At 40.2% G+C, this 20,488-nt stretch overlaps 1 non-coding gene across 1 annotated transcript; it reads right to left on the bottom strand.

The window, feature by feature from the left end:
- Positions 1 to 12,070: 12,070 nt before the first annotated feature.
- Positions 12,071 to 12,174, bottom strand: LOC123570437 (small nucleolar RNA U13). The gene has a single exon (XR_006694616.1). It is a non-coding gene; the product is annotated as a small nucleolar RNA U13 (small nucleolar RNA).
- Between the last annotated feature and the right edge of the window lie 8,314 nt (positions 12,175 to 20,488).

The following is a 20,488-nucleotide window of genomic DNA, read 5'->3' as shown; positions in this document are numbered from 1 at the left end:
ATCCAATGACTGCTAATCTGATAAGGAGAGAGGTACTTGAAGATGCAGAGAAAATACTTGGGAAGAAGACCATGTAATGATGGAGGGAGAGATTCAAGTTATGCGTCTTCAAGCCAAAAAACACCAAGGATGGCTGGCAACCACCAGAAGCTAGAACAAGAAACCAAGGGGCCTACAGAGGAAGCATGGTCCTGCTGATACCTTCATTTCCAGCTTCTAGCCTCCACATCTGTAAGAGAATACATTTCTGTTTTTGCTTGCTTGTTTGTTTTGAGATGGAGTCTCCCTCTGTCACCCAGGCTAGAGTGCAGTGGCATGATCTTGGCTCACTGCTGTCTCCACCTCCTGGGGTCAAGCAATTCTGCCTCAACCTCCCAAGTAGCTGGGACTACAGTCACCTGCCACCACAGCCGGCTAATTTTTGTATTTTTAGAAGAGACAGGATCTCACCATGTTGGCTAGGCTGGTCTCAAACGCCTGACCTCAAGTGGTCTGCCTGCCCTCAGTCTCTCAAAGTGCTGGGATTACAGGCATGAGACACCGTGCCTGGATAATTTCTGTTGTTTTAAGATGCTTGGTTTATAATACTTTATTACAACAGTCCTAGAAAACCAATGTAGTATCCATGTTTATCTGTGTGTCTTGCCATTCTTGACTTCATGCTTAAGTAAACATACATACACACACAAACATGCACATAGTTGGGTTGCATTCATATTCAGCTTCAGCCTCAATCTTTGTTCAAATTTTTCTATTTGACTTTGATCTCATCTCAGTCTTTCAGAGGTTGAACCATTGAGTGCCAATTTGAAGTTCATTTCTGGCATCCCTGAACTTGTGTAGTCATGATGAATACGTGATGGATTGGGTTACCAGCCTATCTAACTAGTGCAATAACATTGGAAATATGAACAAATCATGTTCCTAACGTTAAAAATCTTAATAGTCATTTTCAAATTTAAGCATTCTAATGTAGCTTGGAGTGAAAATCTTGTGTGTGTTCCAAGTTAAATTTTTATCAAAGTATACATGTGTGTGTAATTATATGATTACAGGAGTAAGAGGCTGAAATAAATAATGGTGATTGTGAAAGCCTATAAGGTACAGATGATTATTCAGGAAACTGACTCTGAAACAGAGGTTAGAACTCCCCCACAAGTGTGAATCCTGAGAGCACCCCTATTAATTTCCTGCTCTCAGGATTCACCCTTGTAGGGGAGTGAAGGAAGTAGGATTAGGCGATGGGAGAAGGTGAACTACTATGCAGTCATAACAGAAGCCCCAGCCAATCCTACAGGAAGCTTTGCAGCTAGATGGCTCCAAAGAGATGTCCTGAACTGGGGAAAGGGGACTGGGCCTTTATACCACTCACTGACCTATTGAAATAAAACCTTCAGACAAATCAAACACAGTTTATTTGAGTAGAGAACAATTCATGAGTAGGGCAACACTCAGAACCAAAAGAGCAGTGAGTTTGTATAAGCTGGACACAGAAGCAAAGTAGAGAAATCATCTGATTGGCTACAGCTAGGCATTTGCCTTATTTGGGCATGAATATGATCAGTTAGCTGCCTGTGATTGGTTGAAGCTAGGCTGTTTGTGATGGGCTGAAACCTTGCTATTTGTTACAAAAAGTATACTACTAAGTTACATTTCAGTTTGTTTACTTACTGAGTTAGGTTGCTGTTTATGAGGTAGGAACTCAAAGTATGGAGAAAACCTCAGGCTCATGGCCTCCAGCATAAACAGGCTCATGGCCTCCAGCATAAACAATGCTGATTTAATAGAGCAGTCCTTGGATGTGAGCTGACCCAGGAAGGGGCTGTGACTTTGGGTGAGGCAGCTCCCTTGCTCTGAAGGCAGTCCTTACCAGGGAAGACTGGACTGCCAGCTGTCAGCAATCAACACTCACAGCAGCTGGGATCAGCCAGTGCTTCAGTCCTGGGGGCACTCCATCCATTACACCATGCCTTTCAGGTCCAAAAACAATTACTGAGAACTTCCGCATAATTATACAACTCAGGAAATAGACTGAGCGTTGGTATGAAGATTAAGGGTGCTTTAGTTAAATGCCATTAGAAAGAATATTGTCTCCTCTTGGAACTGGCAAATGATTATAAAAATATCAATAATAACATGAGTCAGAACAGCAAAGATTAGATTCCATGGAAATCCAGAGATCATTTTTGGGATAGGCAGCCTCCCTTGTAGAATTGTTTGGTATTCTACCATTCATATTATTAACGAAAATAATCTTTAATGACTGTATTTGATGTTTTTTAGTTAGTTAGTTACATTTAGGCTGTGTGTCTTTTTAGAAAAAGTGTTATCTGAAAATTGTTCACATTTGTGAAGATGAATTTCAAAAAGATCGACAATTTTGCTTACTTAAATTTCTTGAAGTGGAAATGAAACTCTCTAAAATCGTGTGTAACAACTTCTGTGCTAAATCATCTTTGATCCAGACATCATAATGGGTGCAAAGAGCATGAAAAAAAAAAAATAGAAAAGCGTTGGAAATGAGATTCCCCAAACACATTTTGTTCTCACTAATCAAACTTCAAAACAACAGATTTTATAAGCATACTTTAAAAAGATTCTTTATAGTTTTGAGTTAGTGAAGCTAACATCTTAAAGCTGTAAAATTGATTGCATAACACTGTCAACCATTTTTTGAAGTAGAAGATGGATTTTCAAAATTTGCAAAGACTATGATTCTTTAAAGTTCTTTCTAGAAAACATGTTTTGAAAAGTTCCAAGTTATATTAAGCTGTGCACGAAATTATTTTATGTACTACTTTTGTATCTTATACATTGAACATTTGGACATAGAGAAACAATCAGATGTTTTCTACCTGATATATGATGAATTTCACTACACTTCTATTCGGTGGTGGAGATATTTCTTGGTCTTACACGTCGTTAACAACATAGTGCATATAATTTATGGAATGTATGTCATGAAAAAATCAGTTGTTGATAATAGAACAAAAATGGCAAAGGCTATGAGTGAAATAGAAATTAGAAGTATATTATTATTTGTTCACACCTTTAATTGTGTGTCCGGGAATAATTAGAGCTCAGTATCAGGTAATAGAATTGCTGTCCATAAGCAGAAATGTGGTTGGGCCACACTTTCATCATTCTTCAGTCAAAATCAAACTCATGACATACAAGAGACCTTGGAATTGCATTCCTATGAGGTTTGTAAACAGGATGACAAAGCAGCTCTTCCATGTTCAAAGCAATACTTAAACAAAAAGTTGACACTGTACTCTGCAGATGACAATACCCACCCAGCAGGACGTACTGATAACTGAGAGTTGCTTGAAAGAAAGTGGTTTATTTGATGAACCTACTGAAGAAATAGCCAAATGAATGTGCTTTGAGAGTGGAAGTATTTCACGCATGATACGTGCTGTAAACACTTTGCTATTGTTTTGCTTCTGCCAATGTGCTGAAATAGGTACATAGCTATTGAATGCTGAGATACAGATGGAAATTCAGAAATTATTTTTGTGGGATTGTCAGCCTCCTAAAATATCGCCCAATGATCTCCACTTCCTGATACTCATGTCTTTGTGTAGCCTCCTCCCCAAAAGTATGGGCTGAACTTAGTGACTTACTTATAACTAATGGTATATGGCAAAAGTGATGGAATGTCATTTCCAATATTAGATTACAAAGAACTGTGTGACTTCTGCCTTGCTAGCAAACTCTATTGCCTCTCTGATTTTCATCTATTAATAAAGTAAGTGGCTATATTGTGAGCTGCCACTTTTGAGAGACTCATGAGGTAAGGAACTGAGGGAAGCCCCTGCCAACAGCTAGAAAGGAACTGAGGCTCTCATTCCAATACCCTATGAGGAACTGCGTGTTGCCAAAAGCCAATGAATGAACTTAGAAGTGGGTCATTCCCCAGTAGAGCCTTCAGAGGAGGATGAAGACCCTGAGTCAACATCTTGATTTCAGCCTAGTGAGAAACCATAAGCCAAGGACCAACCTAAGCTGTGCTCAGATTCCTGACCACAGAAACCGTAAGATACCGTGTGTTAAGATGCTTAGCTTTGAGATAATTCCCTACGTAAAAATAGACGGCTAATATTAATACTTCTTTTGTTTTTCTGTTATATTAATAGTATTTTGATATCTTGAAAGTGAATTGTCTTTCTCTATTGTCATATTTCTCATCCAAGATTTAAGGGGAGATTCTTCCCAAGAACCTACGTGAAATAGCAAAGAAAGGCAAAAATCTTAGGGGAAAACAAAAAACACATAAGAGAGGGCAGAACTTTCTCATTTTTGAGAGTGGCTGGCCAGGCTATATGGATCAACTCCTCTGCTGAAAGTAATTAAAAGTGGTGGATAAAATACTCAAAACAGTCTTTATAAAATAATGGAAGGACAATCTAGTGAGGAATTTCCTAGATAAAATTTAGAAAGTGAGAACTCTAACAAGGAAGCAGAGCATTCAAACCTGCTATTGACTGATGAGCATAGGCTTATTCTGATCATAGAAATGAGCTGTAGTTTTCAACAGTCTCCTGAGATGAGGGGAACAAAAGTAAAAGTGGCACCAAACTGGTACTATATAGCATGTGGTAAAAGCAAACTGAAACCCTCCTTCACGGAAGGCACTTTGATCATAGAATGAAAATGATCCCAGGTGGAAGGTCTGAGGTATGAGGAGGAAGCAGGTGGTAAATATATGGATATATCCATCAGGATTCAAATAGGAAGCTGATGGCATATTCAAGAGCTTAATTAAACATAGACGTGGCCGGACACAGTGGCTCACGTCTGTCATCCTAGCACTTTGGGAGGCCAAGGCGGGCGGATCACCTAAAATCAGAAGTTCCAGACCAGCCTGGCCAACACGGTGAAACTCAGTGTCTACTAAAAATATGAAAAGTAGCCAGGAGTGGTGACTTATGCCTGTAGTCCCAGCTGCTCAGGAGGCTGAGGCAGAAGAATTGCTTGAACCCAGGAGATGGAGGTTGCAGTGAGCCGAGATCGCGTCACTGCTCTCTAGCCTGGGCGACAGAGCAAGACTCCGTCTCAAATTAATTAATTAATTAATTAATTAACATAGGCTAATGAAAGGACTAAACAGAGATGTAGGCAGGATTAAGAGGTCCAAAAAGAGATGGTGCAGCATCCAAGGACAAGCAGCAGTGGGAAATGGGTACCAACCTAGACCTGATGGGGCAAGGGCAGTAGCCTTGGGAGATGGGCTACTTTATAGCATTTGTGGCACAGGGGAATGCAGCCACTGCCAGAACTGTGGGGGAGGGAACAGGTGGAATAAAAACCTTGACTTCTTTCCTCCCACCCTTCAATCTCTGGCCAGTGCCTCCCACTGGCAAGGGGAAGTTAATGATGCGGTCCTGAGACATCAGCCTCCCAGTGCACAGAAATGAGCAGAGACAAGTGAATGATGGATCTGGAGAGGCACAGGTCATTCCTGCTGCCACTGATCATCCATTATGTTCTTTTGTTTAGATGAACAAGCTCACATCCTTAACTCAGAGACGCCCGGTATTAGTTCTCCTATCACTGCAGAGGGAAGTCATTCCTGCTATACTTCTGAAACTGAAATTATAACAACAGACATGAAAAGTGCTCTTCCTGTAAGATATCAGGGTGAAATTGAGGTGGGAAAGAAACAATTAGTTACCATAAAACATAATAGATTCAGTTCCTGCTGCTGTAGCTGGTCATAAAGCCTAAATTGATAACCATTTTATGTCTCTCTTACCTTCTTCTAGCACTTTGGTTTCTTGGAATTTTTTACCTGGTGGGGTGACCCAAAGGATCCAAGTCATTAATGCTTCCTCTTTATTGCATTGCTGCAATTATCCATTGACCATTATTCTGGACGTAGAGTATGAAGAACCTCACTACTGAACAGTCTGGGTTCCACTCCTAATTCTCCTTGATTGCACTATATAGCAACAACATATTTTTTTCCTAATAATTGGATCAATTGGTACCTCTACTAGCTTAGTAAAGGTACCTCCTTCTCTGCCTGATGATTTAGCATCATGATTTGGCCAAAATGGCCAAGAGGCAGTCTCTACTTCCACTTGAAATCATAGCTGGGTTCTTTAGTGGAAGTGTTTCTCCTTGAGACACTAGGACTCTCAAACCCACCCACTCCAAGATTGCAAATGTAGGAGGCAAAAATTGCATAAGTGTGTGATTAGGTGAATAAGGAAGAGGGACCAGTCCTACCTCCACTTCTTGGTTTTCACATTGTGTATTCTGGCTCTGGGAGAAATGGCACTGTATATTGTTGTTGGTTTAAGGCAAATACTGTTCGATAGCATCTCACCCAACCTCACCAAATATTTACCTCCAGATGGCACTATAACTTGCCTTCAATAGGTCATTTCATCAATACATCAAGTCACCTGCTTCTGGGTAATGAGGCCCACAGTTGTACTTTATTGGCCTTAAAATTATTTTCTTGTTTAATGTGTGGAATCTGGAGGGGTTGTGTGTTTAGCTGGCATGGTAAAAAAGATAAGGGATTCTTTTAAGGTAGCCATAGATGCTTTCTGATGTTTCTAACGTATGTCTTAAGTTGGGCATGCAAGGACTCATGTATCTTTTTTTTTTTTTTTTGAGAAGGAGTCTCACTGTGTTGCCCAGGCTGGAGTACAGTGGTGCGATCTTAGCTCTTTGCAACCTCTGCTTCCCAGTTCGCAAGCAATTCTCCTGCTTCAGTCTCCTAAGTAGCTGGGATTACAGGCATGCACCACCACACCCAGATAAATTTTGTATTTTTAGCAGAGACGGGGTTTCACCATGTAGCTCAGGCTGGTCTTGAACTCCTGACCTTGTGATCCACCCGCCTCGGCCTCCCAAAGTGCTGGGATTACAGGCATGAACCACCATGTTCGGCTATCTTTTCCTTTTTGTTTGGTCTTCAAGTTAGTCAGAGGCAGCCTGTCTGCAACACAGTCTTCATAATAACCTTTATCACCAAGGTGACTGAGTGCCACTTAATCTCCCAATGCTTTGCCCTCCACCTGCACTCTCTGTTATTTCACCATTGGTAATAATTTGAGTAATCATAACAATAAAAATGAGTACGAGGCTTAAATATAAGACACATGTAAAATAAGAAAATAGTAATATATTGGAATATGCAAACTGAGTAAAGGGTTCTAATGTCCTATCTTATATTGGAGAAGCTTTAAAAGGTCACTCACTTTAGACTTTATTAACTGTGTATTTTATATTTTTTAAAGAATAACCAATAAACCTAGCAATAGAGTGTAAAACTTCTAAACTGGTGGAAAAGAAATGAACTAAGAAGAATAAAGATTACTCCAGCAGTCCAAACATAGGCCAGAAAGAAGAAAAAAGGAATAATTGAAAAGGTGGGGGAAAAAAAAGGCAGAACACAAAGCAGGTACAAAAATAGTAAATTTAAATTCAAATATATTAGTAATTGCATTAAATGTAATGTAAGGCTTCAGTTAAAATTAGTTTGCTAGACTGGGCCAAAAAAATCAACCATACACTATTTACAAGAGACACATCTAAAACATAGTGATATGGGAATGTCAAAGAAAAAAGATGAAAATGGATATATAATGCAGCAAATTCTAACCAAAAGAAACCTGGGTAGACATATTGACATCAGCTAAAATAAACTTTATTTAGGCAAAGTGTTTAGGCAAAATACTTACCAGTAATGACGATCATATCACAATGATAATAGTTTCATCAGAATATTTAAAAACCTAATCAGTATACACTAAATAATGCAGCCTCAAAATATATAAATCCAAAGTTGTCAGAACCACAGAAAATGTACAAATTCATAATGATAGTGGGAGATTTTTAACATATCTCTTTCATTAATGAGTAAATTAAACAGGTGGAAAAAGTCAGTGAGGATATAGAAAATCTACACAACATCATTAACAAATTGACTTAAGCAAAAGACAAAACACTACACTCATAGCAGCAACAGAACATGCATTACTAAAGCACACACAGAATATTTGTAAAACTTGATCAGAGACTGAGCCATTAAGAAAATCTCAACACAGTTAAGGGATTCATATCACAAAAAGTATATTTTCTGATCACTTTGCTGTTAAGATGGAGATCTGAAACAAAAATATTATTGAACTCTTGAAAGGTTGAAAATTAAGAAGTCACTTCTAAGTAGTCCATGGGTCAAATAAGCAGTCAAGTTGGAAATTAGAAAATATTTAGAGAGATATTTGGATATTTGACCCCTCCAAAGCTTAAGTTGAAACTTTATCCCCAGTATTGGAGATGGATCCTAATGGGAGATGTTTGGGTTATGGGAGTGGGTGCTTCATGAATGGCTTAGTGCTATCCTCCTAGTAATGAGTGAGTTCTTGCTCTATTAGTTCTTACAAGAGCTGTTGTTAAAGAGAACCTGGCACCTCCACGTCTCTATCTCTTGCTTCCTCTCTTCTCATGTGATCTCTGCATGTGGTGGCTTCCCTTTACCTTCTGCCATGAGTAGAAGCAGCCTGAGGCCTCACCAGAAGCAGACGCTGGTTCCATGTTTCTTATACAGCCTGCAGAACTGTGAGCCAAATAAACCTCTTTTCTGTATAAATTGCCCAGCATCAGGTATTGCTTTTTAAGCAAGACTAAATGGACTAAGACAGATATGAATAGCTTAAAATCATATTACTGGAATTGAAATAAGACAAACTGAATTTGATCTTTCTTCTCAAGAGATTAAAAAAACTCAAGAAAGTAGACATAAGAAAATAATAAAATAAATACTAAATAATACGTGTTTTAAAATGCATACAGTAGAATCAACAAAGCCCTAACTTGTTTGGTGAAAAAGTAATAAAATTGATAAACCTCTGGGGAGTCTAAATACAAAGAAAAGAGAGAAGGCATACGTAGCTAATGTCAGAAATAAAATAAAGGACATAACCACTGATGTTGCAGACATTGAGACTATAAGACAATATTTTGAACAATTTCACATACTTTGACATTTAGATTAATGAATAAATTAATAAAAATATGTAATTTAGTATAATAGCCTCAGAAAACAAGTAGAAAACCTGAATAGTTCTAAAACTATTCAGAAGAATCAGTAGTAAAAATCATCCCACAAAGCAGACTTTAGGTCAAGATGGCTAAACTTCAGGTATAACACCAAATTGTACCAAAACTTTAGGAATAAATTACTCTATTCCTATTCAAACTCTTGCTCATTTTCTGTGACTAATTATAAAATTAATACCCAAACTCAACAATATGAAAAAAATAAAAGTATAGGCAAATCTTAATTAGGCATATAGTGGCACAAATATTAAGCCAAAGTTTGCAAATTAAATAGAGCTAGATGTAAAAATGGCAATGTGTCATAGCCAAGATGTGTTTATGTCAGGAATGCAAGGGTGGTTTAATATTAGAGACTCATTTAGTGTATTTATCCCCAGCACAAATACAAGAAAAAGAACATAATATAACTATCCCAGTGAAGGCAGAAATGAGTCTGATGAAATTCTATCTTTATCCATAACAATTCTCATCAACTAAGGAAAATACAAATCCAATTGGAAAAAAAAATCAGGCAATCCAATAGCAAAATTGGCCAATCACTTCAAAGTGACTTTACAAGAAGAAAATCCAATGAACTCCAATTGTATAAGAAAAGGTCCTCGACCTCTTTAGAGGTAGAAATCAATCAGTATCATAGTGGATACCATTACATACTCTTCAGATTGCTAAAAATGGAAAGTACCAAGGTTGGCAAGGATGTGGGGCAATGGTAACTCTCATATTGTACACTTTTGGGAGTGTAAATTCATGCAATTGTTTGGGGAATTTTTTTAGCATTATCTACTGAAGTAGGAGATATATACACACACTCACATGCAGACCATCCCTGACTTATGATGGTTCAACTTATAATTTTTCATCTTTATGATAGTGCAAAAGCCATACACATTCAGTACTCAGTATACTGAGTACACATTCAGTATAATCCCATCATAAATGGAAAATATTAAGTAGAAAATTACTTTTGACTTATTATATTTTCAATTTACGACAGACTTATTGGGACGAAACTCTACCATAAGTTAAGGAGCATCTATACACAGACATACACACATGCATACAGAAATTCCTCTAAGATGCATCCTCTAGAGGAAGGGTTCTACTAGGAGATCCCAAGATTCTTTCAGGGCGCATCTTCAAGGTCAAAACTATTTTAGTAATAATACACAGATGTTATTTGCTTTTTTCTCTGTGTTGACATTACATTGCTGGTGCAAAAGCAATGGTACATAAAAAGGCTGTACCTTAGCAGGAAGCAAGGTAATAGCACTAAATTGTACTAGAAGTTGTATTCTTTATCACTTCACATCACTGTTAAGAAAAATTCCAGCTTCATTTAAGATTGCGCTTGATGAGACAGTAAAAGCTATTAATTATGTTAAATCTCAACCCTTGAATACACTTTTTAAAAAACTTTTGGCCGGGCGCGGTGGCTCAAGCCTGTAATCCCAGCACTTTGGGAGGCCGAGACGGGTGGATCACGAGGTCAGGAGATCGAGACCATCCTGGCTAACACGGTGAAACCCCATCTCTACTAAAAAATACAAAAAACTAGCCGGGCGAGGTGGCGGGCGCCTGTAGTCCCAGCTACTCAGGAGGCTGAGGCAGGAGAATGGCGTAAACCCGGGAGGTGGAGCTTGCAGTGAGCTGAGATCCAGCCACTGCACCCCAGCCTGGGCGACAGAGCAAGACTCCGTCTCAAAAAAACAAACAAACAAACAAAAAAAAAAACTTTTAAGTTTGGGGTACATGTGCAGGTTAGTTGCATAGGTAAACTTGTGTCCTGGTGGTTTGTTGTACAGATTACTTCATCACCAAAGTATTAAACCTTTGGTGTTATGTTTCCTGAACCTTTCCCTTCTCCTACCCTCTACCCTCCAATAGGCCCCAGTGTATGTTGTTCCCCTCAATGTGTTCTCATCATTTAGCTCCCACTTATAAGGCAGGTGGATTGATGAAGTGCAGTATATCCACATAATGGAATACTATTCAGCAAAGAAAAAAAATGAAATACAGCTACATGAGTACCTAGAATACTGTCATCAATGTGATATTATAAAAATTTGCAAAATCAAATGAACACATAGTATCTTGTTCCATACATGTAAATATGTAATCTTAAAGATAGCTAAAAGAAAACTATATGCTGGGCACAGCGGCTCACACCTGTAATCCTAGCACTTTGGGAGGCCAAGGTGGGCAGATCACCTGAGGTCAGGAGTTCGAGACCAGCCTGACCAACTTGGAGAAACCCCGTCTCTACTAAAAATACAAAATTAGCTGGCCGTGGTGGTGCATGTCTGTAATCCCAGCTACTCAGGAGGCTGAGGCAGGAGAATCATTTGAGCTCAGGAGGCAGAGGTTGCGGTGAGCCAAGATCGCACCATTGCACTCCAGCCTGGGCAACAAGAGCAAAACTCCATCTCAAAAACAAACAAACAAAAACTATATGACTAATAGCAATAAAAAGAAAAGTGAGGGCAAAATTATCAAAAAGTTAGAATTAGAATGTTGCTGACTTCTGGAGGGAGGCATGGATTATTATTGGGGAAGCCACATGCAGGGGATTCGGAAATATTGTGTATGTTTCATTTCTTGACCTATATGACTACTTTAAGGTGAATCTTTTTTTTTTTTTTTTGAGGTGGAGTCTCGCTCTGTCGCCCAGGTTGGAGTGCAGCGGCGGGATCTCAGCTCACTGCAAGCTCCGCCTCCCGGGTTCACGCCATTCTCCTGCCTCAGCCTCCCAAGTAGCTGGGACTACAGGCGCCCGCCACCTCGCCTGGCTAGTTTTTTGTATTTTTTAGTAGAGACGAGGTTTCACCGTGTTAGCCAGGATGGTCTGGATCTCCTGACCTCGTGATCCGCCCGCCTCGGCCACCCAAAGTGCTGGGATTACAGGCTTGAGCCACCGCGCCCGGCCTTAAGGTGAATCTTAACATGTACTTCTGAAACTATTCAGAAACTATCTTTTTTTTTTTTTTTTTCCATTCAGATGTGTAATGTGCTGATGTTGCAACAAGGAATGAGGGAGGCACATCTTATACACGAGTCTGAAAACCCAATCATCACACTTATGAACTACAAAAGGATCTAGAAAGTAGCTTTACAAGCAGTAAACAAAGATTCAGTTTGTGGTATTGTTTTAATTAAATTGCCTCATCAGCTTTAACCAGATTTCCCAAAGAGGAAGTAATCCTTTCTTTGTGTTAGTTTCTATTAGTGAGGAAGGAAGCTTAATAACTTGGCAACATCACTAACACTAACCTTTCTTTTTTTTGAGACGGAGTCTTGCTCTGTCACCCAGGCTGGAGTATAGTGTGGCATGATCTCAGCTCACTGCAACCTCCACCTTTCGGGTTCAAGCGATTCTTCTGCCTCAGCCTCCTAAGTAGCTGGGACGACAGGGGCACACCACTATGCCTGGCTAATTTTTGTATTTTTAATAGAGACGGGGTTTCACTGTATTGGCCAGGCTGGTCTCAAACTCCTGACCTCGTGATCTGCCCACCTCAGCCTCCCAAAGTGCTGGGATCACAGGCGTGAGCCACTGTGCCCGGCCAACACTAGGACCTTTTGCTGGCAAAGTGAGCATCTATTTAGTACCAGAACTGTGCAGTAAGGTGAACAGAGAAAAAAGTAACAGCTAAAAGTATTGAGAAATCATTGTTCCCATACTCTAATGTAAAATGTTAAAATTTGACTCCTCCACATTTTTAACTGTTTATGCCGAGCTAATTTTAGTGTTTTGAAAAGTTGTAAAAAATGGTACAGCGAATTCCTGCCAACCCTCCACTGAACTTCCCTAAAGTTACTGTCTTATATAACCACAGCATAATGTTCAAAACCAGGAAATTAATATTGGTGCAATACTACTAATTTCGCCATATGTTTTAAAAATAATAAATTATTCAGAATCCTTTTATATAACTCATGGTCATTTGGATTTTCTTTTTGTGAAGTTTACTGCTATGAATGTGTGTGTCCCTCTCTACTCAAATGTTGAGATTGAATCACCAATGTGATGATGTTAGGAGATGAGGCCTTTCAGAGGTGATGAAGCAATGAGAGTAAAGCCCTCAAGAATGGGATTGGGACGTTTAAGAAAAAGGCCCCAGAGTTCCCCTTCAACATGTGAGGACACAGCCAAAAGTCCTCATTTCTACAAACCAGGAAGTGGGCCCTTACCAGACACCTAATCTGCCAGTGCTTTGATCTTGGACTTCCCAGCCTCCAGAATAGTGAGAAACAAATTGCTCTTGTTTCGAAGTGGTGTTTTGTTTATTTGTGCTACTTTCTTATAACAACAGCCTGAATGGACTAAGGTATAAACTCAGATCATCAGTGATTTTTTCTATTGAGTTGTCTAATATTTTTCTAGTTACATTTATAGTGTCCTTATAATCTTCATTCAATGAGAATTATTTTCAAAATATTTACATATTTATTTTAAATAACAATGATAACCTCCCCCTCCTTTTTTTGAGACAGAGTCTCACCCTGTTGTCTAGGCTGGAGTACAGTGGCGAGCCTTGGCTCGCCTCCACCTCCTGGCTGATGGCAGCCTCCACTTCCTGGGCTCAAGCGATTCTCCTACCTCAGACTCCCTAGTAGCTGGGACTACAGGTGTGCACCACCATACCTGGCTACTTTTTAAATTTTTCATGGAGACAGGGTTTTGCCATGTTGCCCAGGCCCGTCTCCAACTTCTGAGCTCAAGCAATCTGCCCACCTCAGTCTCCCAAAGTGCTGGGATTACAGGCGTGAGCCACTACACCTGGCCCCATGCATGTTATATGTTGTTAACACAATTAATATATTTAATGAAAAATGCCTACATTTTCAAAAACAAAAATCAATGTAAAGACTGACATTGTTTTACATGTTTTGCAAATCTCTTTCATGTCTGGTTTAAGGGAAATTGGTTTTGCCTAGCTGCTTCTTTGTTCGGTTTGTTGTGATTTTTAAACATTTGTCCTGTACTCAGTGGTGTTGGCAAACAAAGTTACTCAGCCATTATCAGATTGATGGGCATTAACTTTATTTCCAGTTTTGCTGCCACGAATAATGCAACAATTAACTTCCTTGTATATTTACCTTCTGTAGTTCTGCTTTTGTTTTAATGGGGTAGATTCTTAGGAGGTGGATTTTGAGATAAAGTGAATGTGTGGGAGTATTGCTAATGGATGATCCCAAATTGCTTCTACATGAAATGGTACCCTTTTCCTCACCCCCATGCCAACTTAAAGGTGCTCACCTTTCCTCAGATCCATGCCAGCTTAAGGGTGTTATAATTTTTCCAGTTCATAGGTGTAAGGTGACATGTTATTTTGACTCAAACACTTTTCAGACTGCTGGTTAATTTGAGTAGTTGTTTCATGTTTAGCCTTTTGGATTTGCTCTTCTGTGAATTGTCTAATCACATTCTTTGCTTGTTTTCTATTGGAATGTTTGTTTTTGTTTTTTAAACAAATTCAATTTGTAAGACTTCTTGCTGGAATATAGATCTTGACTTTTATCTGCCATATGCATTGAAAAATTTACCATCCCTGACCCCTTAGGCACTGATTTTGTTTTTGGTACATTTTACCATACAAAAGTTTTTTATATCCACATAGTCATTTATGACCACTGTTTTTCACCACAGCTTTTGGGTTTCTTCTCTTGGCTAAGAAAGTTACCATCTCAGCCACATCATCTTCTTTCCTTCCTTCCTTCCTTCCTTCCTTCCTTCCTTCCTTCCTTCCTTCCTTCCCTCCCTCCCTCCTTTCCTCCTTTTCTTCCTTCCTTCCTTCCCTCCCTCCCTCCTTTCCTACTTTTCGTCCTTCCTTCCTTTTTTCCTTCCTACCTTTTTTCCTTCCTTACTTTCTTTTTTCCTTCCTTCCTTTCTTTCCTTTTTCCTTCCTTCCTTTCTTTTCTTTCTCTTTCTTTCTCTTCCTTCCTTCTTTCCTTTCTTCCTTCCTTCCTTCCTCTCTCTCCTTCCTTCCTTCCTCTCTCTCCTTCCTTCCTCTCTCCCTCCCCTTCCTTCCTCTCTCCCTCCCTTCCTTCCTTCCTTCCTTCCCTCCCTCCCTCCTTTCCTCCTTTCCTTCCTTCCTTCCTTCCCTCCCTCCCTCCTTTCCTCCTTTTCTTCCTTCCTTCCTTTTTTCCTTCCTACCTTTTTTCCTTCCTTACTTTCTTTTTTCCTTCCTTCCTTTCTTTCCTTTTTCCTTCCTTCCTTTCTTTTCTTTCTCTTTCTTTCTCTTCCTTCCTTCTTTCCTTTCTTCCTTCCTTCCTTCCTCTCTCTCCTTCCTTCCTTCCTCTCTCTCTCCTTCCTTCCTTCCTCTCTCTCCTTCCTTCCTTCCTCTCTCTCTCCTTCCTTCCTCTCTCTCCTTCCTTCCTTCCTCTCTCTCCTTCCTTCCTCTCTCCCTCCCTTCTTCCTTCCTTCCTTCCTTCCTTCCTTCCCTCCCTCCCTCCTTTCCTCCTTTTCTTCCTTCCTTCCTTTTTTCCTTCCTACCTTTTTTCCTTCCTTACTTTCTTTTTTCCTTCCTTCCTTTCTTTCCTTTTTCCTTCCTTCCTTTCTTTTCTTTCTCTTTCTTTCTCTTCCTTCCTTCTTTCCTTTTTTCCTTCCTTCCTTCCTCTCTCTCCTTCCTTCCTCTCTCTCTCCTTCCTTCCTCTCTCTCCTTCCTTCCTTCCTCTCTCTCCTTCCTTCCTCTCTCCCTCCTTCCTTCCTTCCTTCCTTCCTTCCTTCCTTCCTTCCTTCCTTTCTTCCTTCCTTCCTTCTTTCTTTCTTTCCTGTCTTTCTGTCTTTCTTTCTTCTTTTCTGTGTAGAGACAGGGTCTCCTTATATTGCCCAGACTGCTTTTGAATCCTGGGATCAGGTAGTCCTCCCACCTCAGGCTCCCAAATTGCTAGGATTACAGACATAAGCCACCACACCTGACCTCTTTCCTACATTTTCTTCAAATTCTTTCATGACTTTTCTGTTTGTATGTTTAAGCCTGGCATGTATTTTTGTGTATAGTCTGAGATGAGATAGGAGTTCGATTTTATTTATTTTGAGATGGGCCAGCTTCGCCAAGCCCATTAAAGTTTAAATTAATTAGAGTGTAACAACACTGAAAATTAAGTTACTTGGTCACACTAGCCATACTCAAGTGCTCATTGGTCATAATAATGAAGCTCTAAAGCCAAGAATGAGGCAGAGTCCCACTATTACCACAATTATCATTGCATTTGTGGTGTTAGGAAAAATAGCCAGAGAGAAAGTTGAAATAAGGTATAAATATGAGAAATGAAAAGACAAGATTGTCATTTTGGTAGACAACATGATCATCTACCTAAAAAAACACAAGAGAATTTACAGAAAAACCTTAGAACTAATAATCAAGTTCTCAGAAATACCATTTGACCCAGTAATCCCATTACCAGGTATATACCAAAAATATAAATCATTCCATTATAAAGATACATGCATGTGTATGTTCATTGCAGCACTAATCACAATAGCAAAGACCTGGAGTCAACCAAAATGCCTATCAATGATAGACTGGATAAAGAAAACGTGGTAAATATACACTGTGGAATACTATGCAGCCATAAAAAGGAATGAGATCATGTCCTTTGCAGGAACATGGATGATGCTGGAAGCTATTATCTTCAGCAAATTAACACAGGAACAGAAAACCAAACACCACATGTTCTCACTTATAAGTGGAAACTGAACAATGAGAACATATGGACAGAGGCAGGGGAACAACACACACTGGGGCCTGTCAGGGGCGCCAGGGGAGGGAGAGCATCAGGATAAATAGCTAATGTATGCAGGGCTTAATACCTAGGTGATGGGTTGATAGGTGCAGCAAACCACCATGGCACATGTTTAGCTATGTAACAAACCTGCATATCCTTCTCATGTATCCTGGAACTTAAAATAAAATTAAATTTATTTGATTTGGCAAGATATAAGATAAATACACTAATCAAGATCTTGTAAAGAATCAACAAGTAAAGTTAGATCCCTACCTCATACCATACACAAAGTCATTTCAGATGGATTTAATCTGATTTTGAGGTGATTTAAATATGAACAAAAATGATTTTTCATTATAATTTTTTTTGAGACAGAGTCTCGCTCTGTCACCCCTGCCAGAGTGCAGTGGCATAATCTTGGCTTACTGCAACCTCTGCCTCCCAGGCTCAAACACTTCTGTCTCCCAACGTGCTGGGACTACAGACATCAGTCACCTTGCCTGACCTCATTATAACTTTTAATTAGTTAGTTTTTTAATGTAAGAAAGTTATTGATTCTTATAAATTAATTGCACAACCCAATTTAAATGGGGGTGATTTTGCCTTCCCCCCAGGGGACATTTGGCAAGGTCTGAAGACATTTTTGTTTGTCACAACTTGGTAGGGGAGGGAGTGCTACTGGTATCTAGTGATTGGAGGCCAAAGATGCTGCTAAACATCCTACAATGCACTGAATATCTCTTCTCTCCCCCAACAACCAAGGCTTATCCAGTTCAGAATGTCAGTAGTGACAAATTGTAAAACCCTTTTATAACCTGATACTTTAATGCGTTACTGGGTTGCCTCTAATCCTTTTCCCAGTTAATTTTGAATTTCCCAGATATGTAATCATGCTAATTGCAAATAATAAAGATATATCCTTTCCAGGGTTGATACCATTTATATGGTTCTGTTTTGTAATTGCATTTGGCTAGCACTCTCGGAGCATTGTTTGCAGCGCACAGCTGAACTACATTTCTCTATTAGGAGGTTCTATCACTGTGTGAGTCATGATAGGAAGTCCTCCTTCCCACCTCTAAGGACCTAAAAGCTAGATACATGTTTTCCTGGAAACCTAGTGGCTAGCATGCAGGTATCGACTAAACTTACACTGAGACTTTATAAAGACATAAAGAAGGGTTCAGTACCCATTTTGATGGCACTGAACTAGGCTGTCCCTAGGGAAACTTGGAGAAGGTTCTTCTTTCATTGTTTCCTTGGGTTCTGACCCATTTTCTAAACTTGGTACTTTAGCCTTTTCATGGAATCTGTCAGCTGCCCAAGGTCTTATGAATGAATTCTTTTTTGTTGCTTAAGTTAACCCAGATTGGTTTCCTTTGCAACCAAGAACCCCACTGTTAGAATGTTAAATAATCATTGTGATCGTTGGGTGCCATTGTCTTGATCCTGACTTTGTTGGAATTGGTCTCTCATTTGCATTCATGTGTTATTTCATTCATGAAACAGATTGAAATCCATGAATTCACTCCTGTACCTCTAGTTGCAATCAAGTACCACATGGGTCATTGTAGTTTTCTGCCATCCCATATGTGTAAATACCTTCTCTGAGAATGAGAAACTCGTTTCCCATTAATCATGATATATTTACTAATTTGTTCAGTCAATCCCCTGAGTGTAACTAGTCCCTTATCTCAGCCACTGCTCCTCTCCAGCATGACTGGCTCCTCATCCTGCTTGGTCCCGCTTCCCACTACTGGGATGCCCTCTGGCAAAGGACTCCACTCACCCTGTTCAAGCTCTGATGTACATGAGGGGCCATCCCTGTGTGCACACACAGGTAAGTGCCCTCCCTCCGCAGGTTCTGACACTCCCCTCTGACATCCCTGGGTAGATACCCTCCTCACTCATCTGGAATAGCTCCCCATTCCAGATGACCTCTGCACAGCTATCTGTCTTGCTCTGCCCCACCTGTTGGCTTCAGGGTTCTATTGATCAGAAAAGGAAAAGAAGTGGTGAGGAGGAAAAAGAAAGGAAGAGGTGAGGAAAGAAGAAGAGGAGGATGAAGACAGCGAAAGAGGAGAAGAAGAAGGACAAGAAGGAGGAGGAGGAGGGAGGAGGAGAAGGAAAGAAGAATGAGGCCGGGCGTGGTGGCTCACACCTGTAATCCCAGCACTTTGGGAGGCCAAGGCAGGTGGATCACAAGGTCAGGAGTTCAAGACTAGCCTGGCCAACATGGTGAAACCCTGTCTCTACTAAAATTACAAAATTAGCTGGGCGTGGTGGCACATGCCTGTAATCCCAGCTACTTGGGAGGCTGAGGCAGGAGAATTGCTTGAACCTGAGAGGCGGAGGTTGCAGTGAGCCGAGATCATGCCACTGCACTCCAGCTTGGGCGACAGAGTGAAATTCTATCTCCAAAAAAAAAAAAAAAAAAAAAAGGAAGAAGAATGAGGAGGAGGAGAAGAAGAGGAAGAAGAAGAACGAGCAGGAGAAGGAAGAGAAGTAGTTTTGAAGATATATATATATATATATATGTATTTGGATTATAGATATAGATGTATATAATTTTTTTTTGAGATGATGTTTCACCATGTTGTCCAGGCTGGTCTCGAACTTCTAGCCTCAAGTGATCCACCCACTTTGACTCCCCAAAATGCTGGGTTTACAGGCGTGAGCCACTGTGCCCAGCCTCTGGGTATATTTTGAATGTAGAACTGAGAGGATTTCTGACTGGATGCAGGGTGTAAGAGAAGGAAGAGTGATAAGGAAGACTCCAAGATCCTTGGCCTGAGCAGCTGGAAAATGGAGTTAATATTTACTGAGATGAGGAAGAATGTAGGAAGAGCAGGCTTGGAGTAGGCGTCCAGAGTAAGGTTTGGACACGATGAATTTGAGACGCGGAGTACATATCCAAACAGGCAATTAAATGTGTGGATCTAGAGCTCTAAACTGAGGACTAGAATGAAGATGTATATTTGGGACTTACCAATGTTTGATAGTTTTTAAAACCTTTGGACTGTTACTAAACTGTTGGCAGAGGAAACTGGAGCCTCTCAACTGGAGCTCTCCGTTTCTCCTCAAGTTACTGCTGAACAAGTGAACCTTGTCCAGCAGGGGGCACAATTGGACAACTGGACGTCGATTGGCTCCTGGACTCTTCTTGAGCGGGATCCACGATGAGAAATGAAGGTAGAGAGTAAACCCTTGGCTAGAGGAATTGTTTTTTTTCTTGAGACTGGGGCCGGGGAGCGGGAGGGTCTCACTATATTGTCTATATATATATATATGTGTGTGTATACACACACACACACACACACATACATATATATAGAGAGAGACAGGATCTCGCTCTGTTGCCCAGACTGGAGTGCAGTGGCGCGATCTCGGCTCACTGCAACCTCTGCCTCCCAGGTTCAAGCGATTTCAGCTACAGGAATTTTTATTTAATGGCTCACTGCATCTGTTTTCCCGGGAGTTACACAGTCAGGTCTCTACAAGAGAAAGGAGGTATAGAAAATAAGTAGGCCTGGGGTAAGATAAACAATGGGGGTGGGACATGGTGGCTCATACCTGCAATCCCAGGGCTTTGGGAGGCCGAGGCGGGAGGATCACTGGAGCCCAGGAGTTTGAGGCCCGCCTGGGTAATATAGTGAAACCCCACTTCTACAAAAAATAAAAA

The sequence above is a fragment of the Macaca fascicularis genome, chromosome 19, assembly GCF_037993035.2.
Source record: "Macaca fascicularis isolate 582-1 chromosome 19, T2T-MFA8v1.1".
NCBI lineage: Eukaryota > Metazoa > Chordata > Mammalia > Primates > Cercopithecidae > Macaca > Macaca fascicularis.
Note: the sequence above shows the minus strand (reverse complement) of the source record. Positions and strands in the feature narration are given on the sequence as shown.